The sequence below is a fragment of the Protopterus annectens genome, chromosome 6.part0 (assembly GCF_019279795.1).
Source record: "Protopterus annectens isolate FY-2018-M chromosome 6.part0, PAN1.0, whole genome shotgun sequence".
NCBI lineage: Eukaryota > Metazoa > Chordata > Ceratodontiformes > Protopteridae > Protopterus > Protopterus annectens.
The window spans coordinates 1,720,266,114-1,720,292,772 of record NC_056737.1 but is presented as its reverse complement, the minus strand read 5'-3'; the positions used below and the strand labels follow the sequence as shown (position 1 = coordinate 1,720,292,772).

At 37.6% G+C, this 26,659-nt stretch overlaps 1 protein-coding gene across 5 annotated transcripts in view; it reads left to right on the top strand.

The window, feature by feature from the left end:
* Positions 1-26,659, top strand: part of LOC122804909 (integrin beta-2-like) — a 1,526,426-nt gene that overhangs the window by 802,204 nt on the left and 697,563 nt on the right. The window contains exon 1 of one of the 5 annotated variants that reach the window (XM_044075117.1): positions 13,280-13,298. The exons of the other annotated variants lie outside the window; for them this stretch is intronic. The gene's annotated coding sequence lies outside the window, so the exon portion shown is untranslated. Of the gene's footprint in view, positions 1-13,279; positions 13,299-26,659 lie in introns of those variants that run through there. 5 annotated transcript variants of the gene reach the window in all.

The window sequence follows — 26,659 nt, the reverse complement described above, 5'->3', positions numbered from 1 at the left end:
TAATTATAGTGTTGTGCTACTATCAAATATTTTGCAATACCTATTACAACCATTTGAAGTGCTGCTTGGAAAACACTGAAACTTCAGTAAACAATGACTAATACGCATTTAAGATAATTACGCAAAATGTAATGACAAGAAATAATATATATATATATTTTTTATGACAAAATATCTCAATATAGAATGAACTAATTAATAAAATCTATGTCATATGACAGAATATATCCGTTGGTAGTCAATATACAACATTATGTTGTTCTGAATTATGTTAATTATAAAAATATTTTATTGTATAATTATTTTAGATCTTATTAAATATATATTTAAAGCTAAAAATATACCTAAATATAAAAGCATGAAATACTTAATGTCTGTATACACTGTTAATATACAACTTTAGGTACTCTTAAATAATAAATTTGCTATTTATGGCAGTGTATATATATATATATACATCCTGAAACAAAACATTTTGCTAAAAGCAAAAAACAAATAAAAAACAATAAAGAACAGAAAAAACAGAAAAAATATGAAAATCTATCTAGCTGAGTATTCATTAGATAACTATATGTAATATCTATAATATATGAATAACTATGTAGTACATGTATATATATAAATTAATAAAACATTTGAGTAAAAGATAACCATTTATTTAATATATGACTGAAGATGTTATATTAGTCAGTCCTTATGTATAATCAATGTTAATGTATGTATTCGCTATATGCTATATAACTATATAAATCATATGGCATCAAAAAATATATAGTAAAGATGAATTATCATTTTCTCCCTATTAAAATGGGTTTAATGGATAAATAGTTATTTATGCCTGGTGGCAAATGTGCAGCTAATATTATTATCCAATTTAATTCCGCTTTTGCCAACTCATTATCCAAGTCTCCCCCTCTTTTGTTATGTTGTATTACCTGCAGTACTCTAAAACTAAAGCTATGAGTAGGATGCTCTAAAATATGTTTCGCTAGTGCGTTTGTTTCATCGCTCTTGCGAATATCGTATTGATGATTGTAAATACGATCTCGTAGTTTTCTTTTTGTCAATCCTACATAAAAGGCTTGACAAGCCTTGCAGGTTGCAAGGTATATGAGGTTGGTAGTGTTACAGTTGGCATAAAATCTCGGAATAAATGTAAAGTCAATATGAGGATGTTTGTATGTCTGTGTCTTTGTAATGTAGCTGCACCTATTGCACTGATGGCATGGATAAGTTCCCGGAGTCAATAATCTATTGGTTTCAGTGTTACAATGATTGTTCTTACTATAATGATCATTGCATAAAATTTGTTTTAGATTGTTACTATTCCTGTACAGGAACCTGGGTCTATTACCCACAATGTCTCTAATGTGTGTGTACATTGTGAGAACATTCCAATTATTAAGAACAATTTGTTGTACTTTATCTATGTCACTAGTATATTTGATAGTATATTTGATCAAATTGTCCCTATTATTAACTCTATTGAAACTTTTGTAATACTTTTTTCTAATTGGTGAAGCGATATATTCAACATGTGTAGAATCGGTATCACCCAGAATATCTTGTCTCACACTCCTCACCATTTTTAATTCATACCCTCTATTTATAAATATTGCTTCCATAAAGTCTGCTTCCCTCATTAAATCTTCAGATTCAGTGCAAAGTCTAGAAATTCTTGTGTATTGACTTCTTACTATGCCATAAAAAGTGTGTCTAGGGTGCATACTATCGTATCTTAGGATGGCATTTTTCCACACCGGTTTCCTATATAGAGAAGGGACAATGGTGCCTTTTCCTGTAACTTTAAGGGTAACATCCAAAAAATGTATTTCTGTAGATGAATATTCTTTGGTAAACCTGAGGAAGGTAGTAGTAGTCTCTAAATACTCTAGAAACAAGTCAAAAGATTGTATGGTGCCTTCCCAGATGATAAGTATATCATCTACAAAGCATTTGTAATATTTTACTGACTTAAACATTTCATGATTAAACAGATGTAATTTTTCCCACCAGTATACCACCAGATTGGCGTATGTATTTGCACAGCGGGTGCCCATGGCCACCCCCCATTTCTGTAGATAACATACATCGCCAAATAAAAAGATGTTATTAGAAAGTATGGATTCTAATAACTGACAAACCAATATGGTTCTTTCATTAATAAATGAAGTCTCCTTTACCAAAAGTTCTCTAACATATTGTATGCCTATATCATTAGGTATTGATGTGAATAGATTTTTCACATCTAGTGTTATAAGGAAATGGTTTGGTTGTGTCTCATTTTATATATATATATATATATATATATATATATATATATATATATATATATATATATATATATATATCACTATATATATATATATATACTATATATCACTCACATATAACAGATACCGAAATAACACCCCCAAACTATAAACTCATAAGAAGTGACAGATCCCAAAAGAAAGGTGGAGGAGTAGCCTTACTCTTCTCCTCCTCCTTAACAGTGACACCCTATACTAAGCCCATACCCTTATTTGACACTGCTGAACTAACCCTGACCCTTCTCAAAGTTAACAACAACAAATATTTATGCATTGCCTCCCTGTACATACCACCTGGTAACAACATCCCTATTCTGGAAAATATTCTTGCCTGGTTTACCTCCAACATAAATAATGAGACAATAATCCTAGGTGATGTCAACATTAACTAGTCTTCCATTGATTCATCAAACCCTTTTCAAAGTATTAACCTATATCAATTCACTCAGCTAATCCAAACTTCTTCTAGACCAAATAAAGATTACACCACAGGTAGCATCCTTGACTGGATACTAGTCTCCCACCCAACCCGAATTTCTGATAGTGGTACTCTCCCCGACTCCCTTAGTGACCATCTCCCTGCCTACATATACCATTCCCCTTCCCCCTCCTCCTTAAGCACAAACACATTACAACCCGTGCTATGCAAAATGTCAACTCCCAGATCTTATCTAATGCCTTACAGCAGATAAACTGGAACCCTCTAAAGTACCTTCCTTTAGTCTCCGCTGTCTCACACTTCAGTACAGTTTTTACTGATCTACTAAATAGTTTTGCCCCCTGCAGAACCAAAAGGCTCAAATCCAAAATGGCCCCCTGGCTAACCAAAGACACTAAAGTCCTTATGCATCTCTGAGACAAAACCTAGAAATACTATCAAAAATTCAAAACTCCCAACACTCTTGCCGAATACAAGCAACTCTGAAATCAAGTAAAAAAACAAATAGCCATCGACCGTAAATCCTACTATCTTAAACTTAAAAATAACCATAAAACCAACCCAAAAAATATTTGAAATAGCATTGCATCAATACTATCTCCAGACAAACAAGAGAACCCCTGCCCTGACCCACCTGACCTCCACCTAGCCACCCAATTCAATTCCTTTTTCATTGACTCCATAGGCAAACTCACCTCATCTTTCCCTAATAATATCCCCCCAACATATCTGAAACCAAGGATTTAACCTCCAATAACTCTCCTAAAAGCTCCTACTAAAGTTAAAACCTTGTTCTAATGCCCCAGATGAAATTCCATCCACCTTCTTCAAACTAGCCACTGATGGCATAGCCCTTCCCCCATCAGCATCCTTATAAACCTCTCCATCCAGGAATCCTACATACCACACCTCTGGAAAAAAGCTTTCATCATCCCCCTCCACAAATGAGGTCGCAACTTTTCTATATCCAACGTGCTATCCTGGCCCCTGTCTCCAAGATAGTCAAAAAATGTATTCACCTGCAACTTTTACCCTACCTACTTGACAACCAACTACTGACTCCTACACAACACAGGTTTAGACCAGGTCATAGCACCACCACTGCCCTCCTTTCCTTCCTCAAAATCATCAACTCTGCTCGCGACTCTGGTAACATAGTTTCTACCCTCCTCCTAGACTTATCCAAGGCCTTACGATTTAATATTGTTATCAATGATTTCCACCAAAAGATCACCAATGCTAAACTTGTGCAATACACAGATGACTCCACTATCATCTGCTCTGCTAAAACTCTACCCATATTAACAAACCTTACTCAAGAGGCCTTCTCCTCCACTGAGTCCTAGATGCTTGACAACCATCTAGCCCTTAATGCCGCCAAATCCAAAATAATGATTTTTACTCCTTCTAGACATACTGCTGTTGACAAAGCATCCTTCTCTATACTCAGTCTAAACAAAACATCTATTGAAATAGTTCCCCATGCAAAACTTCTGGACATCCTTATTGATGACCAGCTAAAGTCTGACGTCCACCTACAAACCAATATAAAAAAAAACATCAAAAACTCAGAAATTTTTAGTGACACAGAAGCTACTTCTCTCTTTCATCCAGACAACTCCTATCTTCTACCTACCTTATCCCCTCCCTTTTGTATGGAGCACCACTACTCAGTAATCTCCAATCAACCCTGAAATCAAAACTATCCTCATGCTATAATAACATTTCTAAGTTTGTCACAGAATCCAAATTCTCCACTTATCATTGTAATTCCCTCCATGCACTAAACTGGTTGATACTCCCAGGCTATCTAACTTTCATTCAACTAACAGTAGCACACAAGCTCATTTTTAAACCCTCTAGCTGTCCATCACTATCCTCTTCCTTAAAACTTCACCAGCCACTCAGAACACTTAGATCCTCAAATCAAAACCTCTTGGAACATTACAAACCTTTACATTCACCAGGGCAACTCTTACTATTATTCTCCCTTGCTTGATTATGGAACTCCCTTCCCCCTCACATTACAACTACCCAAAATCTCCCTTCCTTTAAAACCTTAATCCACTCTCATCTCTCCTCTCTCTAGGAATGCTCCTGCACTCATCCTACCTGAATCCTGACACCTATCTCTTTTATATCCTACTCTAAACTCTGCCTTTGCTTAAATTCTTTTGTCTACAATTATGATGTACTAAATAAGCATTAATTTGTTTGTTCTTGTAAATATCTATAAGTGTTTGACTTAGTTCTTATATTTAAATTCTTTTCAGTTAATTTGTTTCTCTTATATGCTGTACTAGTTATTATATTATAGTCTACTAGTATTTCTGTCTGGAGCTTTTCTTCTTGGGCCTCCATTGAATGTGGGTTACCTTGGCCCAATGGATTTTCCCAGTTAACAAACTGAAATAAATAAATAAAATAAATAAATTGTATCTGAACAGTTTTGTGGCCTATCATGAGTATATGAATACAGTCAGAATACAACATTATGTTGGAGGAATGAAAAGAGGTAGAAAGGTTATCCTGCCTAGGGTAATAACAGCAGTAGGAAGAATAGGAGAAGATAATGTGCTACCAATTAGCACTCATATTGTTCAATTAGGGCAGTAACCATTGAACCACTGCACAGTGCCTGACACTTTCCTATGTTCAGTTTAAAACCTTGTGACTTTAGTCTGTCTTGCAGCTTAGTCTTCAGCACAAAATGTCATTAATTATATTTACAACTCTTTCCAGGCTTCAATCATATAGGCTATATAGCGCACTGAAAGCCTTTTGGAGCTGATAAAATGCTAAATGGTAATTTCAGACCCCCCCCCTCCCCCAAATATTTGTTCACTGATGTAGTGAAGGTAAAAAACTTAGGGTTTGCTTCAAATAATTTGATTTGTCAAAATCCCTAAGCATTCATCATTGAGAGGATATTTGTATTTGTTAAGATCTTGTGCAGATCCAAATGTTATCTTTCTTCACAACAGTTACCATGCTGTTAATCCATTCAGTAGGCTCCTCCTATTTATTGCCCTAAGCAGTTGGACACATTTAAGCTCTTGGTCTATCTTTTCTTTCACAGAGATAGTCACTCTGTGTGGATCATGTGTAACTAGCATAGCTTCTGGTGATAATTTAATATGGTACTTTGCTTTTGTGCATCCTAGACCATCAAACACATCAAAATACTTCTCTAGGACATCTGTCCATCTTAGATTATTAAACAGATCAGAATAGTTTGCTATGACATCTGTTTTTAGTCTGAGGACATTGGATTGTGCCTTTCTACACCTGCAGTAATGCTAATATTACTGGCATATTTTACTGTGTCTCTTTTCCCAAAGTATTTTGTCTAAAAATCTTTTAAAACTCTTTTTGTCTAGTTCATTTGCCTTTGTGCTTAATTCCAGCTTATTTTATCATGCATTTGATCCAACCAGACTTTTTAACTGTCCCTGTTTTAGAGGAAGTTCATATTTTCAGGCCTGATTTACCCATGTACAGGATGTCTCTACTTTTGGAGGCATGGCCATATTTTTAGGCTTGATTTACCCCTTCTCATAATTTTCTGACCCCCCCCCCCCAATCACATATGATGTTTGAAGTTGTCTGGTGCACAGAAAACCATGCTATATGGCCAACATACTAGTGGCACCAATAATTTAAAGAATGATGACACATATCTTGCTTCTCTGTTTTTTATAAGCAAAAATAAATTACCTTGTGCTGTAGAATTTTGCAATACAAAGTGCACATATTTTTTCATTGTCTCTTAGATAATGTGTTTATATTTTTCATCAGTTTTGTCACTCTGTTTTTTAAGCATGTGTTTCTGGGTAGTATCCCACATTCCTTCTGATAGGGGGTGAGCTTTGTTTTATGTGGTATTCAAATTTTATGCTAAGTAGATATCCACATTTTTTGCTGGAGGTACCTACGTTTCAAGGGCCTTTGTTCTTATTTTCAATGTCTGGAGGTTAAGAGATATTGCTGGAACAGACAGTTATTTTGATTTCCTTTGCAAATGGGAATGATTTTGTTGCACTTTTGGACTGACCCATGTCTTTGATGTGGGCTTGTCATGTTGACTATGTACTGCAGCCTTACACCCACCCTTTTCTGGTGTGGCTGTCTTCTAGCTTAACAGATTTAATTCATTTAAACTTATTCATAGACTCACTCAAACCTCTTACAAGTGTATTAGGTTACTTTAATTGAGGTTGCTCAACTACTGCCAGAGAAAGCTGCTTATATATGTTAATTTTGTTGACACACTGGAACAAAATTTGGCATAAAAACTTTAGCATATCAACAGAATATAACAGTAGCATGTAGCTTCACTTAGCTTTAATTTTAAAGCCACATTTCTGAGCACAGAGTCAGACATTATGTTATGTCTGATCCAGTGTCATATATAAACACAGCAGATTTGTCATTTATGTGCTTTATCACGGCACTATTCATATGCAGTGCATGCCAAGATGCAGGGCTCTTATGCAACAGAGTGGCACACTAAAGTCCTGTGTGATTCACAGACACAGTGGTGTAAGGCTCTGTATGATGTCTCACGCTACTGTGTTTCCAGAATACTCTGTGTATGGAGGCAAATGCAAGTGACCCTCCTCCTTATGGTATGCAGTTCACAAACACAACACCATCTGCATAGCAGACGGATCAAAGGGGCTAAACTACAGGACTCTGACTGCTTATAGTCAGATGGTATTCATCTTGTCAGCATAGTGATTCCCACTTCACTGCTCCCAGGTTTAATCCTTTGGCTGTCAGCATGGTGTTTAAGGCTCTGAGTTATTAATGAGCTACTTACCGTAATTCAGGGTAGAGGGTTTGATTCTTTCAGCCTCCAGTTACCTACTTTGTGACTCTCAGCAAATCTCCTAAACAGACTTTGCTTCTGTGTCACAACTGAAAAGGGACACTGTTGTTTAGTGGGACTGCCCAGTTAACAAATAAATAACACACTTAAAAGTTCTTGTCACTATTTTCAAATACTTAACAGTGTTTAACATTCAAATTTATTAGGGCTGTACATCCTATTCCAGGTACAAATTTGTGTCTACCATTCATTCAAGAGTAGCTTTAATGATAGCTAAATTAATTTGTTTAACTTGTAGTGCTAAGTTATTTTATAGGCTGGGAATACTATGAGTTAGGAACCTTTTTCTAATAGGAGGCTTGTTTATCTGTGGGTATAGATTTACATCCATAATGCCCTAGTGTAGGTATTTGTAGATCCACTGGTTTTCTGAAGAAATGGGAGATCAAATAAGATCAGATAAATCATGGCTCAAAAAGCAAGACACAGGTCGCCTCAGAGTAGCTGGTAGGCTACTGAGTAGAAGAAAAGTCTAGCTAATCTATCTGGATAGCTGAAAAATTTAAGGCATTTATTTTTTGTTAGAAATTATTGAAGCTTTTCCATTGCTTAGATCTGTATATACCAAGGGGTGGTTGGTCACTGTATTCAAAGATGTGTCTTGTAAGGGAAGAGCAGTCTGGAATGATTACATCTTTGGATCTTGAAGATATCCCCTTGGAAGTTAACTTGGCCAAATAAAAGAATTTCCAGACTATGATGGAAATAATATGATTGAATTAGAGTGTAGTACTCATAAGTACCCAAGTGACATATGACCATATCTATCTGAAGAACAATACCATTTGTAGCACAAGAAGAGGAATAACTCTTTTCTGGCTACTACATTGCACTTTTTTCCATTTACCTTGAGACTGTGTACATTCCAACACTTAGCGCTATTATTTAGTATCAGTAGATGAGCAGATAACAGTGCCCAGTTTGCAGACATCAACAAACTAGGTTAACCACACTTCTGGAATATTGTCATGGATGCCAGCAAAATAAATGCCAAACATGAGAGAGCCCAGCATTGATTAATGTGGAACCTCCAATAGTTACAATTTTATGTTCATGGAGAGTACCACCAACTTTTGCAACTTGGGAACTTTTGGATAACCAATCTGAAATTCTGAAGACAATGTACGAGTTTACATTAAGTTTTCAACACCTTTATTGACTTATCAATTAAAACATAGGCAAACATATATTTGTATAATACATGTTCCCAGTTACAAATATTATATATCATATATATTCTTTTGTATAAGTATTATCAATCCAACATTACATAAATCCTTCAATTTCTGTCATCTCTTAAACCTTACCCATAGTCCAAAACATTATTCTGCATTTATTGTTTCTACAATTTCTGTTTTTTTACTGTGTAATTTGCTTCTACCCTTTTCTAAAGATCCTCCTTCTATTTCTTTTAACTCTGTTACAGTATTCAGTACTTCAAATACAGTTAGTTTAGACTTTGATTCACATTTTCTAGTAATTGCTTTTTTTGGCAGCTAACAGAATTAAACTTAACAAGGCCTTACTATATCTAGACAATTTAGATCCTGTATCCTAGCTCAAAATAATTATTTAGTCACTCCCATTTCTTCACCCAATATTTCTAACAGAGTACTCTGTACTGAATTTTTAAAGTCTGTCAAGTCATTACACTCCCAAAACATATGTTCCCAATTACTTCATTCTTCCCCATCACTCATATCACACCTCTAACATTTGGCATCTATCTGGGGAAAAAAATTCTTAGGAGTCTGCTTGACATATAAAAATACCTATGTAAATATTTCCAAGCAAAAATCCTAAATCTTCTATATTTTGTTACATATTTCGGAGGCATAAATATGTCCTCCGATTGAGTGTGTCCTTGTGATTTGCTTATACAATCTCTCAATCTTTTCTTACCTCCTCTGATTGATTCCTATTGTTATGATGCAATATTTTATATGCCCTACTAATTATCCCTTTTTAAACAGCAGCATATTTTCTAGGTTCAGCTAAAATCTCTACCATAGTAGGTCTTTCACTTAGGATTTCCATTTCCCTTTCTCTTTACCTATACACAGATAACACTCTCTGACAGAGAAGGCATTCTCTAGCCTGCAGTCCAAATGTCTTCTTGGCCTTTTCCCATTCTATTACCTTTCCCTCTCTAGTAATTAGTTCCCAATATCTTGGTTCCTTTACCATTTTTTCCAGTAAATTCCATCCCACCTTGACTATTCTCTGTACCCCTAATTGCAGTAATCCCTATCAGCAAAACCTCCTTTCTCAATTCTTGTGTTGGCTTAGTTCTTAGAATATATTCTGCTGCTTTAGAAATATAATATTTTATATGGATGCTGTTATCCTAAGGATTTGCATCAAAAATCCCATTCTCTGTTCTTATTTCCACCCTGATTCATCAACATCCCTTTCCACTTTGAAGTGTAACTCACTGCTTGTGTTACGTATGCAAGACTTAACTGCATTGCTCTAAATTATCCCTTCAAATCAGGTAATCCTAAACCATCTTGTTCTATTGGAAGGATCAGCTTATCCCACCTGACCCTTGCCATCTTCCCCTACCAGATAAATTCCTTCAACTCTTTATTAATTACTGTCTGCAACTTCTTCTCTGGTTGATAACAAATGTGTCTGATCTGTACATAAAACTAAAGTGATTAAAACATTTTCACTGCTTGTATCTTGATCTCCATTTCCATAAACAAGAACTTTCGGTTTCTTCTAGCTGATGTTGTTGTCAGGTCAAAGACAAATACAGAAATGCCCAGTTACTCTCTCAGAGAGTTCTTCAATTAATATCAAATATTACTGCTGAGATACTTGCAGCATGACATCACTCTTTGTCACTTGACTTCAGTTCCCAGGCTCAAAACAACCATTGCTAGAAACTGTCAGCATTTATCATCTCTCTGTGAAAATACATAGCCTTCAGATGTTTGCAACTGCTGGAAGATATAAAACAATAAAACACTTACAAAACAATCTTGTCTTCTTGCTGCACTAAAACTGAAAGATAACATCTATTTTATGGCACAGTTATAACACAATTTAATTTCTACCATTTTACTGAAGTCTTGCAAGTTAACCTTCTATGTCCCAGTTCCCACTGTTAAAACATATACATTTACACAATTACAATAGTTTATGTACATTTTGGTTCTTTTCCAGTAGGGTACACTGTGAATACATCTTTAAGTTCAGTACTGTACAAACCCTTTTCACACACCCTTCTGTACCAGCAGTTTGATATACACAATAAACAATAAAACACTTACAAAACAATGCAGAAGGCTCCCTAGTTTTAGACATCCTGTCTTCTTGCTACACTGAAACTGAAAGGTAACAACTCTTTTATGGCATAGTTATAAAACAATTTAATTTCAATTATTTTACTGAAGTTTTGCAAGTTAACCTTCTATGTGCCAGTTCCCACTGTTAAAATATATATATTTACACAATTATAATAGTTTATATACATTTCTGGTCTTTTCCAGTAGGGTACACTGCAGATACTTCTTTAAGCTCAGTACTGTTCAAACGCTTTTTACACACCCTTCCTTACCAGCAATGTAATATATATACATAACATACCTGACTAATACATTTGTAACACTAGCATATGAATCATGTTGACATTCACAACTGACATATAATTATTTACAAAATTCTAGACAGCTGTGCTGTCAGTATCTCCTTATGTCACACTTCTATATAAATCATATTAATATTCACAAATAACATATAATTATTTACAAAATTCCAGATAGCTAAACTGGCAATAGCTCCTTTTGTGACAATCACTACACACTTACCACATCATCGTCAACCGTACTCCTGGTTTCAGTTTACTTTATGCAGCCCTGTTTTCATACCCTCTGGTGAACACAATTAACAATATTCAGTTCCTGTCAAAGCTTTCAGTCCCCGATCACTTGGAAACAAAAAGGTTCTTACATGTTTGTGCATGTTTGAGGAAGGGGTGGTTAGGCAAGACTCTCAGTGTTTATTTTTTATGAACTTGTCATAAAGCTTATCTTAGTTGAGCAGCTCTTTATTTCTTTTATTTATTCTGCATAGTGTAACTACGAGCAGTATAGTCAAAAGAGTACAGTTAAGTCTAATCATACTAAATCTTAGCAGTCTATTGATGTAGTCACCTTACTCTATAGTAAAGCAATCTCAGAATTAGTATGTATAACTATCATAGGTTGTCGTACTATACAGCCCCCATTGTGACAGTAAGTTTTGGACTTCATTGTTTAAAATTAATCTATTGCTTGAGTTATACATATGGTGCTTGGTAAGCCGCGGTGGTACAGTGGTAGTGTTGTTGCCTCACAGCAAGAGGTTCCCCTGTTCGATTCTTGGCCGGAGTGCCTTCTGTGTGGAGTCTGCATGTCCTCCCCACGGTCGAGTGGCCTACGAAAGACATGCGTGAATGGGTGTGCCTTTGCTGAAGGTTGGGCCTCAGGCTAGCAACTCGGCACCATAAAAATCTACTGTCAATCATTAGCGGACCGGAGTTCTGCTGTGGCGACCCCTAACCGGGAAAAGCCGAAAAGACAAACAACATACATATGGTGTTTTTTTCTTTTTTACACTAGGTCATAAATATATAAAACCATTACACTTGGCTAGTATTCAGAGATCAAAAAAACGGCACATGAAAAAATGAAGACTGCTTCTACTACTGTTCAAAACTTGCATCATTCTGATGCTTTCTACAGAGCAAGTGGTAGTCATGCATAACATCATAGCACTTAGCAAACATTCAGAAATCTGCATAAAATAAAATATGAAATGAAATGAAGTGCAAGCTCTGTTTACTAATGTTTTAGCCTTGCACAGCTCAAATGCTTTCCTGTAAGGCAGTAATAAGTGAGGTACTTTCCTCTGAGGATAAAAAGCTCATTTGAGATTAATGGAGGACTTGACGAGAGCTGTTTTGAGTACAACTGCAATTTGAGATGGAATTTGACTAAGGCCATTGAAACATCCTGTAAGCTCCCCCCCAACCACCCACCTGCCAAAGCTGGAACATGCTCAGAAAGTCATACTAAAAATGTAAACAAAGACCAGAATCAAAACAAAAAATCCCTGCGATTGCCTATTTAAATTATCTAATCACTTAATCATTGCAACCCACTCTAGGCCTTCCTCTGTTACAAGGCATAAACCTTTTAATTTTCTGATGCTTCTAGATAAGTGTCAGAGGCTATATTTAAAAGTTAAACATTGTATAGCACAAACTTACTAAAAGAAGAGAAAAGTTTTAAGCAAGATGGCAGGGGTTTGCCTTCCCATGTGCAGACTGCCAGTAAGTTTGTTCATCTGCTTTTACAGTGAACAGCTAAAGTATTTAAATGTTTTAGTGGCTGACTGTTCATATTAAAGATTTTATATCTGAGTAACGACAATAAATGTTCATATCTGTTTATGGCTGTTAGCTGTTCATATCGACTTTGATGTTACAGTAAATTTTTCAGACATGTGATCTACATAATATCTGGGGAACTGCTCATCTGTGTGGGCGTTTTTTACAATATGCTAAAAAGAGTTACCTCATTTTTGCAGCTGTGAACAACACATTAATAGAACCTTCTCTGATTTGCTTATATTTCTGCATGTCTTACTTCAGGACAGTGAAGTTTAAGTAAGTAAACATTTTGAGGTTTTAACTATTGACTGCAGTTTTGCATTTCTGTCGTGTTTTCTCTTAATAAATGGCATTGTACAAAATCAGTTTGTAGAACTTTTTGCTGGAGCCTTACATACAGTGTGAAAGGGGAGTGCGATACATTTTGTGTTTTTTGTGGGCATAAATTGTTGAGTGATCAGTGCTGATGACTTTTTAATCAGTTTTCCCTTGGATTTCACTCAGGCCACTTAATGCCCTTAATAGAAAAACAAGAAATGACTTATTGCTACTGATCATGTAACCGTTAGTTATGGATATTTGTGCAGATGTTTAGCTTGGAAAAGTGGAAACTATTTTATTAGCCAAGTATTCTTAAAGTCATAATTTACCTGCACTTGGCTTATTTACTATTTAATTCATTGACAGTTGTTCTGTCAGAAGCAGTCAGTAAAGTTACCTATTTTAGAATCTGACAATATATGTTAGAAAATATGAGTATGAAACATGCCAGAAATCATACTGGAGTAGTAATGTACCAGCCTGTTTTTAATGGTTAACTGCTTTGTGTGTATGCTTAAACAGTTTTTTTTTTTTTTTTTTGCTAACGTAGATACTGAGGAAGAAGTTTTGCTTTCCTAGTTTATATTGTTTTCACTGTCTACTTTGATGTTATTAGAACTTGCTAGAGTCTTAGTAGGCATCTTTTGAGAGTAGCTATGTAATTGGAAGAAGGGATGGGACTAGTTTGATTTTCTTTGAGTGCATCTAAATATGTGCCTGGAATTACTGCTTGGAGAGTGTTCATCTCATTCTTTTACTTTATTCTACCTGGAACTGTGAAACCTATTTGTAGCAAGAAACCACCTCTAGTTTACTACTTATTTATGAATATTTTTTGAAGCTTCCCTATTATTTGCCTAACATTTAAAGTAGAAGTGGCTATGAACAGACTGGTGGCTGTGTCTTGAGGCACATCACAGAATTTATCCTGACAAATCTGGATAGTCTTTCTTCTGTTCATGCAGTTTATGATCAGATGTCAGTAGTCTATCTTGGTTTCTGTTATAGTTAAATAAAGACATATTATTTCTTTATCTAGGGTCAGATAAAGTAATGGATGTTAAATAATAAGATCCATTAGACTGGAATTATTGGGGACTCAAGTTTAGAATAATCACAACACCACATAAGTATTATTAGGATTGCAGACTAGGGGACCATAGAAGAGCATAACCCAAATTTCTAGGTGTCCCTAATCACTGTCTGGGTAAGTGATTTACACATGGTCATACAGTAGGCAAATGAGGGTTGACAGAATCAAGCCATGTACCACAGCAACTTCAACTCAAATCCTTATCTTTCTGAGCCAGCTGCCAGACTGTAAGCACTGGCTGGTTAAATTACTTGATCAAGGTCACACAATAGGAAAATGAGGGCTGTGGGACTCAAACCCTGTACCACAGGAACTATAGCTCACAACCTTAATTTCTGTACAAAGTACCAGATTAAAATATTTAACCCTGAGAGGATCTGAACCCTCTACTCAGTGCACTGGCACTACAAACTCACCTCCTTGAGTCCCAAACACTGTATGCTTGCCACATAGCCTCATTTAAACAAACAGATCTTTCCATGCATAGCTCCCTGAGACACGGGAACACAGACCCTCTCCTGGAAAGACTTCCTTCTAATTTCAGTGGTGACAACAACAAACAGAAAAATAAAAATAGAACATATAGCCTTATTTAAACAAACAGCTTTCCCTGCAGCCTAGCTCCCTGAGATATGGGAATGCAGAGCCTCTCCTGGAAAGACTTCCTTCTGATTTCAGCGGCGACAACAACAACAAACAGTAAAATAAAACTAGAACCTGTACATGCATTTTCAATAATAACAAGCAAATAATTTTTTCAGACAGTTTGTAAGTCTCTGCAGTGGCAAGCACAGTGTACAAGGCTATACCCTCCCCCTTATTTCAGTCTATACCCCCTAGACCCACCTTAGTAGCAATTTTCAGTTTCAGTCTCCCCTTCTTGCCTACAATTATCTGGCCAGTGGAGACAGTAAAATACATACTCACTTCTCTGGGCTTCCTCATAGATAGGTTTTTGGACAAATTCCTGAGGAATGGTTCAACCTGCTCCGTTTACCCTTCAGGCTCACTCTGCTCCCCTACCCTGCCCCCGATTCCCACCCTCATTACCTCTACTTTTATTCTAACCAGTGCCCCATGCCCCAGCTCCCTCCAACCAATCAATGCTCCTCCTCCCCTTATCCCCTCCTCCTCTCTTCTATACACACTTAACTTACATTACTCATTCCCATCTTCCCCGCCTAATCTAATCCCTCAAAGTCCTACTAGCAAATCCCAAACTAATTGATCCACAACCTTACCACTATGCTCCCCTCAGTACTCCAAACCCCCATACTCTCTTAACCCTCTTAATATTTTTAATCCCCCCTATACCTTGCAACCTCCTACACTAACAACTAACTCCCTCCTTCTTTTGCATATACCTCCAAAACTCTAACTTACAACCCATATCCCCATCAGGCTTCCAAACACCCCTTCTCCATCTCACCCTCTCTGTATCAGCCCTTTCCACCGTTTTAAAATGAAAGTGATCCCAACCACAGTAAAACCACATGTAACAAAATTAATACTATACTTTCCAGATTACCTTAAAACCAAACAAAAAGCACTAATACTTTACCCTTCCAACTTCCTCTTCCTAGCAAGGGATATTCACCCTAACCCTGGACCTATTTCCTTCCCAGACAACAATACCCTTCACTCAAATTATCCCTTTTCCCAAAAAAACCCTAAAACTTTTCACTATCAACAGCCAGAGTCTCTATAACAAATTATCTCACTTTCATGCTTGGCTGAGCCTCAACCAACCTGACATAGTTGCCATCACCAAGATCTGGCTCAAGCTCCACATTTCTGACTCTGAAATTCTACCTTCTGGATTCTAGGTTCTTAAGTGTGACCGCACAAATATAAAAGGTGGAGGTGTCACCCTTTTTTACTCCAACCTTCTCTCCATAATCCCCTTCCCACATCCCATTCTTCAGTTCAGTAATGCAGAGCTAGTAGCAGGCCTACTACAGATGAGCATTCACAAAAGCCTATGAATTATTGCCATGTTGCCATATATATCCCACCCCAATCCTGGAAGATATTTTATTATGGGCCTCAACAAGAATAAAGCCTTGAAACGTATATACTAGGGGACATAAACATAGATTGGAATAAAATCAAAAACTCCACACCCTCCCTTTCTATCAGCTTGTTCAACTTTACCCAAATAATCAACTCCATTACCAGGCCTAATAAAACAAAACCCCCAGGGTCCACTCTTGACTGGATCCTAGTCTCTCATCCAAACAAAATTTCCAACTCTGGAATCCTCCCCAACTCCATTAGTGACCACCTCCCAGCTTTCATTTACCGATCAATCTGCTCCCCCCTATCAACATCAATATGTACACACATGTAACCTCAGCAACTTTGACCCCCAAATCTTCTCAAACTGCATCAAACAAATAAACTGGAATATTCTAAAATCCCTTCCACTTGACAATGCTCTTGACTTTTTTAACTTAACTTTCCTAAATAAACTAAATCCTTCAAGAACTAAAATAATAAAAAACAATACTGCCCCTTGGCTTACTAAAGATACCAAGCAAATAATGCACCAACGAGACAAAGCATGGAAACTTTACCAAAAAGACAAACTCCCAGATACACTACTTAAATATACACAGCTCCGAAACCCTGCAAAAAAAATAAATTATCAGAGACAAAAAAATCATACTGTATCAAACTCCAGTCCACTCACTCAAAAAACCCTAGGCTATTCTGGAACTCTATCAATTCACTTCTCAGCCCAGGCACCAAAAGCAGTCCCTGCCCAGACCCAAGCAAGTCCGATCTAGAAATAGCCTCCACTTTTAACTCCTTTTTTATTAACACAATATCAGAACTAACCAAGACATTTAATAAGAATAACCCTCCCTGCAACATCTCCCATGCCCCTTCCCCCAATCTCTGACTCTAAACCCCCCCCCATTTGAGCTTAAACCCATATCTACTAACCTCATAGAAAGACTTCTCTCTAAACTAAAACCCTGTTCCAATGCCCCTGACAACATTCTCTCCTTCTTTCTTAAGTCTGCTGATGGGATTGCACTCCCTATTAGCATTTTAATTAACAGATCCTTACAGGAGTCCTACGTCCCTAAACTCTGGCAATCAGCTTATATTTTCCCCCTCCACAAAGGAGGCAAAAACACTAATATCTCCAATTTCTGCCCTTTAGCTCTATCCTCTCCCCAATCTCTAAGATCCTAGAGAAATGTATCCACCTCCAACTTATGCCTTTCCTAACTGAAAATCAGCTTCTTACCCCTGCTCAACATGGATTCAGACATGGCCATAGCACTATAACAGCTCTTCTCTCTTTCCTAGACACAGTCAACCAAGCCTGTGATTCTGGGAACATTGTTATCAACTGTACTGTTAGATCTCTCTAAGGCATTTGATACTGTCTCCCATACTCATCTTCTGAGCCACCTTTTTAACCTACTTATCTCAAAAAACATCTATCCTGGTTCTCAAGCTACTTATCTGACTGATCTCAGGCTGTCAAATGGGGAAAAGGTACCTCTCCATTTCTTCTCACTCCCACAGGGGTACCCCAGGGATCCATTCTCGGCCCTATGTTGTTTAATATCTTTATCAATACATTTCACTCAGCCATCCCCAATACCAAAATTATACTATATGGAGATGACTCTACCTTAGTCTGCTCTGCCAACAACCTCCCTGATCTTTTAGCCAAAACTCAGACTGCTTTTTCAAATACAGAAAACTGGATGATCCATAACCACCTTTCTCTAAATGCTAACAAATGTAAAATCTTAATATTTTCTCCCTCTAAATCCTTTCTTCTCGATAAAAGCTCTTTTCAAGTCCTCACCCACAATAACTCTCCTATCGAAGTTGTTCCTTTCGTCAAACTTCTTGGTGTCACTATAGATAAACACCTCAGATTTGACACCCACATACAGCTAAACATAAACAAAACCCACAAAAAACTTGGCTTGCTATACAGAAACAACCACTTCCTCTCCCCTTCCACCAGACATACACATGACTCCACATACCTACTCCCCTCCCTAATGTATGTGGCCCTTTGCTAACCAATCTATCCTCAGCCACCTCTTCTAAACTTGAAAACTGCTACAATAAAATTTCTAAATTTCTCACTAAATCCAAACACTCTTCCCATCATTACATTGCCCTCCATTCTCTAAACTGGCTAGAACTCGCTAACTATTTGGACTTCCTCCAACTTACCATAGCCCATACACTAATTTTCAAGCCCAACTCATGCCCCGCACTCTCTAACATCCTACTATTATACATCCTAAACAGAACACTTAGATCTAAACACCAAAACTTAATTACAACCCATAAACCCAAATGATGCGCAGGTCAGCTTCTCTTCTCTTTTTCCCTAACCAGAAAATGGAATCCCCCCCAGGACAATACAAAACAAAGAAAACTTTAAAACTAAGCTCCACTCCTACCTCCTCCAAATGGAAATGTTACTGCATTCTACTGGGTCTATATTAGAAAACTGAAAAGATTTTACAGCGAAGGCTCACATGAGCGAAAATGCTGGTAATCGAACTTGCTATTGTGGGGGGCTGCACCCCCCACCCCAGCTAACTATATATTCCAACTTCGAGGTCGCACTACAGTGAGGAAAGGGCAAATATCCCACTTCTCACTGTAACATTACCCCACAATCACAGTTTCGATTCCTGGCATTTTCATTCATGTGAGCGTTCACGCTAAAGTCTTTTCGGTTTTCTAATACAGACTCCATTCTACCTACCTAGTTCTCCTATCTCTATCTCTAGTGCCTCTTAGTTACTATTATTAGGGGTCAAGCTCAATACCTACTAATCCTCAGATAATTTTTTTCTAAGCAAATGTTACATACAATGTTCTTCTTTCTTTCTTTTGCACATGTATTCTATTTTGAACCTATCTTGTTTAAACTATGTCTGTAATTTTTGTATTGCATTTGTATTTCTAATTTTGTAACTTTGTACTGTGGAGCTTTTCTCCCCGGGCCTCCACTGAAAACAGGCTTACTGAGCCCAGTGGGCCTCCCTGGTTATAAAACTGGATATATATATATATATATATATATATATATATATATATATATATGTGTGTGTGTGTTTGTATGTAATTCCAGAGTCTCCCCACACTGAGTCCACTATCTTGATGTGATTTTGATTATTTTAGTTTACCTGTTGGTACCCCACAATGCTGTTTTTGGCTTTAGAATATTACATAAAGCATGCTTCATAGAGGCAGAGTTCCTGTCATTCCATTAACTTTATGTGTTTTCAATTATACGCTGCTTTCTTCCAGTCAGGTTAATTTTCCTTTTCTTGTGGTTCAATGACAACTCTGTCTTTTAGGCTATCACTCAGAAATGTTTTTCTAAGCATATTTCACTGTTTAATTTAACTTTTTAAATTATACCTGAGTTGACGCCTTCATCTCATCTCCCCTCCCTCTTCACACCTCCCTGCCCTAGCTGTCAAAGTGCTAATGGCAAGTTGAGCTGTTTGCTGCTGTGATTGATAGCTCATAGCAGGTTTCCAAGTCCATGTACTGTTGCCTTGTTTACTACCAATGCTACTCCAAGGAGAACATTTATTTCTGTTGCATTAGAGCCTATAGACACTTACCTATCTGTTTTTGTCCTCAAATTTTAATCCATACTTCCTACTAGTCTGTAACCCATTATTATGGGTATAACTCTCAAATTCTTTGCTCAATTCTTGAAAAAGTCAACCTCCAAAATAATAGCATAATAAAGACTTTATAAACAAGAACAATTAAAAATATTGCTGTGATACACATAAAAAATTAACAGGTTTTGCAAAAAGCACACATTTTCTGAACAACTATGAAACTGTAATATCTAACACTGACTAAATGTAATCTCCTGTAGTTTACCTTAAAAAAAAAAGAAAAAGGAAAAAAATCCTTATGAGAGACAGGATAAAAGTATGACAAAACAATTCGGGTACAATCTATAAAATCAAGGACATTTGAGAAGTATGGCCTTGGGCCATTTACCTATTATAGTACTTTAATCTGTGCTTGTGCCACATAGTTTGCCTCTTGTGACTGAAAAGCATTCTCCAAGTTGTCTTGACATTTTAGTGGACAAGTTTCTTATACCATTTAATCACTATGAGCAGATCAGCTTTGATTTATTTTTTCCATATCGCCTAACCCAGTAGCAACCCAGTATGCATGGGCCATTCGATATTTTATTTCTACTTTCAGGACTTTCAATTTTTCAGACAATTTTTATCTACATAATTTGCCTGTCTTGTTACAAATCTGCCCACCATTAGTATTTCTTGTGTTTAATCTAAAAAGGGCTGGAAGTAAAACGAGAATATTTAAGTCAAACAGACCAATATAACATCGTACTTTTTCAGTAATAAGTTTGTACTAGGCTAACTGCCCTTATGGACCATTTTAAGCCTAGTCAGTTATGCCATGTCAGAATCAAATCATGTACCTTGTATCTATAAGGTAAGCACTTTAACCATTATGCCAACCTTCCACCTGGCCATTTGTGCCTACAGTTTGTCTTTGATATTTTTTACAGTAAACCACAGCATTATCAAATGCAGAAGGTACAACAAACAGTCCCATCAGTATGCCTATATAGGCTTTAAATGATGATCTGTTGGTTTGACCCCACATAAGGAATTTCTCTACAACATGCTACGATTTGGGAGGTGAAATGGGGGACTGCAGTTAAATCTGTGACTGCTTGTGAAAATTAATGCAAATAAAATTATATCTGACCTCAGATCAGAAGATTTTAGGTTCAAGTCCTGCCATAGTCATAGTAGAATTGTATGATTGCCCTTGTGGTCTAATGGATAAGGCATCTGACTTTGGATCAGATTGTAGTTCAATTCACACACTTGTAAAGGTCACACTGCATAGAAAGCAATCAATCAGGTATGATCACATGGCTGCAGTTAAAGGAGGAAGATGATCTGCACCTTCGCCCTTCTCTGTCCACCACAAGCTGTTTGGTATGGTTATAATCTCAGTCCTTAACTTTTTCTAACTATTTACTTAGTGTCTACAATTTCCTAAAAGCTACTTTCCTTCCTTCATACTCAAGCATGCTGCCTGTTGGCCAAACTGAGTTTCTGTTTCCAGTTACTTTGATCTTTTGTTTTATCTATACTTTCCAGTACAGTATGAATGAGTGTTCTGTTTTATTGTGGTGTCATGCTTCAGAGCAAAATATTATCAGCTCTGACTCTGTCTGCCTGACTTGGTTGCAATTTGTTGGTTATCAAAGATCCTATGGCAGTTTTCCAAATAAAAGTAAAGTTGTTTATTACAAGGGCATTTATGTTTGTTTAGGTCTGCATTACCTTATCATAGCACCTAGGCCTAATGTTACTCAGAAAGCATCTGGTCTGGGCGCTGGGCAACATTGCTGACCAGGTTAGCTGCGGATTACATCAAGTAAGCACCCGCTCCTCATCCAGTTACAAACACCCTCCATCTTAACCCTTGCAAGTACAGTAGGACCTGTAAATATGAATGGGCATGTTCCTATCACCTCTGTTTCTAGCTTGCTGGACATGGGCATCCTGAAGCAATGTAGAAATTGCCTTATGTACACTGACAACCACTTAATTCTCAAACAGCCAAATGCAGTATCTGAGAGATGCAGCTACACATTGACACTGGAGGCTAGACTCTCACATAAAGACACAACAAGAAACAAATAGTTGTCAGCAGTTCACACATACCATTCTCCACATTCACAAAGAACCACACAAATAGACCCACATTTGCAGAGCTGATCACATGTCACTTACTCAAACCTCAAAGACCTCTCAGGTGTAGTCCTCAGAAACTCCGCATACACACAAACAAGACAATTACCAGCAAAACATATAAAGTCACATCTCATTGTGTCTCAACTACCAAGCCCACAAGGCGAAGCACTCCACATCACAACATTCTGGTCATAGGTGACTCCATTGTGAGACACATTGATGTCCCCCTGACTAGGATGGATAGGGAGAAGGTTACAGTTAGTTGCCTGTCAGTGGCCAGGATCCAACAGATCATGCAAGCACTCAGGTCACTTACTGCTAAGTACCAGTATGAATCATTCACAATCCATGTGGGTGTGAATAACCTGAGATGTACCTCCCTGGACTATATGAAGGGAAACATGATTGAGCTCTCAGAATATTTGTTACAGGCAGGTATATGCCTAACATTGAGCAGCATTCTATTATCTCCAAGGATGATACCACAATATTAATAGAAAATGATTGACTTCAACAATTGGCTTAGCTATTGGTGTCATTCCAAGGGGGTCCAATATTTGTCATTTGCTTAGGAGGACGTGTTTGACAAACCATGCTGCTTTGCTGGGGATGGTCTTCACCTGTCATCTCTAGGCTTACAGATATTGGCCGAAACTTTATCCACCCCCTATAGTGCCTTTTTTTAGGCATTATCAAACAGGCAGACCTTCTAATGTAATAAAAGCTACTCAGGAAAAGCTAAAGTTGTTACTGCTCAATGCTAGGAGTCTCAACAAGAAACTGCACTTCATAGAAGTTCTCCTTACCCTGGAGAATGCTGACACCTGTGAAGTAACTGAAACATGGTTCAAAGCCATGGAAATCACTTTGGTAGTGCATGGCTATAACATGAACAATACGTTCCAATCACCCAGTTAACATGAAAAAGTAAAAGCAGAGGTGTATCTATCTATATAAAGGATAAGCACACATCAAGGCTGGTCAAAAAATATTACATGCTTGAGCTACTCCATATCCAAATAACCATGGAAAAATCCATTACCATATTTTTGCTAACTACAGGTCCCCCAGTATGTACCAGGAAACCCACACATACCTGAAGTTACTTGAATCACTCACCATCCAGCTCCAAATCATACTCATTGGTGATTTTAACTACCTCTCCATTAACTAGGAGGCATATGCTATACTCATTGGTGATTTTAACTACCTCTCCATTAACTAGGAAACATATGCTATACTCATTGGTGATTTTAACTACCTCTCCATTAACTAGGAGGCATATGCTATACTCATTGGTGATTTTAACTGCCTCTCCATTAACTAGGAGGCATATGCTACCGCTAACATGAAGGACCAAAGATTTCTTGACTTTGTAAATTCAAATGCCATGGAGCTGATCTGCATTCCCACTAGGGGATTAAGTACCCCAGATCTGGTGCTTACAAATATGGGAGAGCACAGCACTCCCCATTTGTCTTCACTGGTAAGATCAGATCACAAAGTGGTCTCCCTGGTAGTAAAGGTAAAACTAGACTCCCCACCAGACCCCAAAAACTTTAAGAGCTTTTATAAGGTAACCTCCTAAAAGTGATGGCATAGCTAGATTCCAAGTTCCTCCAAATCCAGAAAACACAGAAGCCTATGCAGAGGCATACACAAAAGCCCTGTATGACCTTATAAACAACTGCATAAAAATGTCAGTACCAGTCCAAAATAAGCCCAGATTAAACAGCAAACACAAGCCACCCTTGTGTACTCCTGGTATTAATAGGTTTTATAACAAAAGGAAGAAAATTCTGTTGAGAAGTGAGAAGGAATGTGCACAGCAGAGCAATAACTCCCTCTTTAGTATAAACAACTGAATCAAGCAGACTTTGAGGTAAAAATAGCCTCCAAAGCTAAGGATAAACATCAGGCATTTTTCAGTTATGACTGCAGTCTTTAGGGCAAAGACCAACAATGTGCAGAATTAGTTATAGATGACATCACCTATACTCCACCAGAAAACAGCAAATATACTGGCTGATAAATTCAGCTCAAATTTCACTTCCCTATCGCCCTCAGTACTCTCCCAAGAAATACTCTCCACCATTCTTCTACCAGTTATCACCAATGAACAGCTAGCCACTATGCTCTCTAAAGGTAAAAAACATGGCTTCAATGGGACCCAATGATATATCAGATTGCTTCTTAAATAGCTTAAATCAGGGCCTATCCGGCCTGATGGGCTCTCTATTTAACCACGGCCTCCAGACTAGCTTTTGTCCCAGTGCAGTGGAGGACAGCTACAGTCATCCCTCTGCATAAAGGAGGACGATCAACTGACCCAGGAAATTACAGACCCATAAGTTTGATTAGTCTTATTTGTAAGGCCAGAGAAATAATAACTGTAGACCTGTTAAATAATGACATACTAGGAAACCTCTAAACACTGGAACCAACCAAGTTCTGCTTTGTCAAGGGCAGGTCATGCCTACTGAATCTGGTGGACCTCTTTGAGAAGGTTATTAAGGTCACATATGAGGGCAAAATAGTACCTGCCACCTACCTCAACCTGCCCAAGGCATTTGACATAATTCCCCACTTGGGTATTATATGTAAACTCACAAAACTGGGCATAAATCCCTACCAGCTGGATAGCTAACTGGCTGACGGGCAGGACACATAGTTAAAGTAGGAGAGTCCAGTTCCAGCAAGAGGATAGTTACTAGTCGTGTACCACAGGGCTCAGTGCTGGCACCACTCCTGTTTGACATATACTTCTTGGATGCCATAGCCAATGTGGAAGACCTCTGGATGGCAAAGTTTGCTGACAAGTGCAAGCTGGGCACAATTGTTGAATCCCCTGGTGATCTGAATATCCTTCAAGATGGTCTAACCAAACAAATGACTGGTGTCAGAGCCATGGCAATAAACTAAATGTGAAAAAAATGCATTGTAGTACCATCTGAGAAGTCAAATAACCCTGCTAACTATAACATTATAGCACACCCATACGACCAGTCTCAGAGGTGAGGGATCTAGGTACACAGATAGATAGTAGCCTGAATTTTGACCATCATTTGTCCACAGTGGTTAGGAAGTCCTTCTATGTAGCATAGCTTATAAGTAAAGGTGTGGCATCCAGATCCATGGAAATTTTAGTCTCACTTTTCTCAGCCCTTATTAGACCAATGATTGAGTACAATGCGCTATTGGAATGTACTCAGATAGGCACTTACAACAGCTAGAGTGACCTCAGAGGCTCCACAAAAAGAGAATACAGGGTGTTAACTACATGTCCTATGTGGATAGACTAAAAGTCCTATCCCTTTACTCTGACTCCTACCAACTGTTGAGGGGTGACCTATGCCTGACCTACAAGGCACTCACAAATCAAGCCTTGATGGAGCTACTATAAATCCACAAGACAAACAGCATGAGGGTCACCCATTCTAAGGATCTAAATTTAGTCAGTGACTGAAAAAAAAAAAAAAGACATGCTGGAGACACAGATATGTGTCTCAGAAATTGCCCCTTCATTGGAACAGGCTTCCTATTCACATAAAAAAGATCCCTTTTCTGGCCCTCTTCAAGAGCAATTTGGATTGATGGATGGGGAACCACAAATTTAAACTTGGGCTAGCACCTATGTCTGTTATGGACAGGGATAATCTGTAAAATCTGGAAAATACTCACGATATGAGCACAAACCCATGCCATCATCTTGCCCCTAGGGGCCATAAACTGGGTAAAATTGAGTTATATCAGCTTGTAAAGCCTCGGGAGCCATTAGCCTAGTAATATCCCATGAACCTATGAATCTATGAACCCTGCATCATACCACAGATAAAATTACATGCACTGACCATATAAATACTGCCTTTCTAGGCCACAAAGTACTACTTATCCACTTTGAATGCCACCAGTATGAATTAGAATTTACTTACACTAAATGCCAGTGGTCAATACTGTCTGTACAAATGCCCCACCCTACTAACTGTACAGTACCTCTGTCAGAATGGCACAGCAGTGAGACGTCAATAGACCAGTATCCATAAAAATGCATTTTTAATCTGGTTGAAGTTTCTTAAAATGGTCTGTTTTGTACAGCTCAAACTACTACCAGTGTGGACTCCCAGATGTTGTGGTGCTATCTCCACCAGTTTAGAGGACTGTAATACTTTCAAAACCAGATGTGACTACAACAGCAAGCCAGACAAGCATGTAGTTGCATAAACTGTGCAAAACATTGTCTGTAAACAAAGGCAATTAAAACAAATGGTTATGGAGCCTATGTACAACCCAGGGGAAACATAGTTTCATATGTAGTAAGATTTATTTAAATTTGTTTACTGTGGTAGAGCACTGATCAATTTCTTTCTCAGCTCAGGGTCAAAAACTGACCAGACATACAAAATAGAGAAGAATACAATGATACATAAGTGACAGTAAAACAGTACAATGGTAGA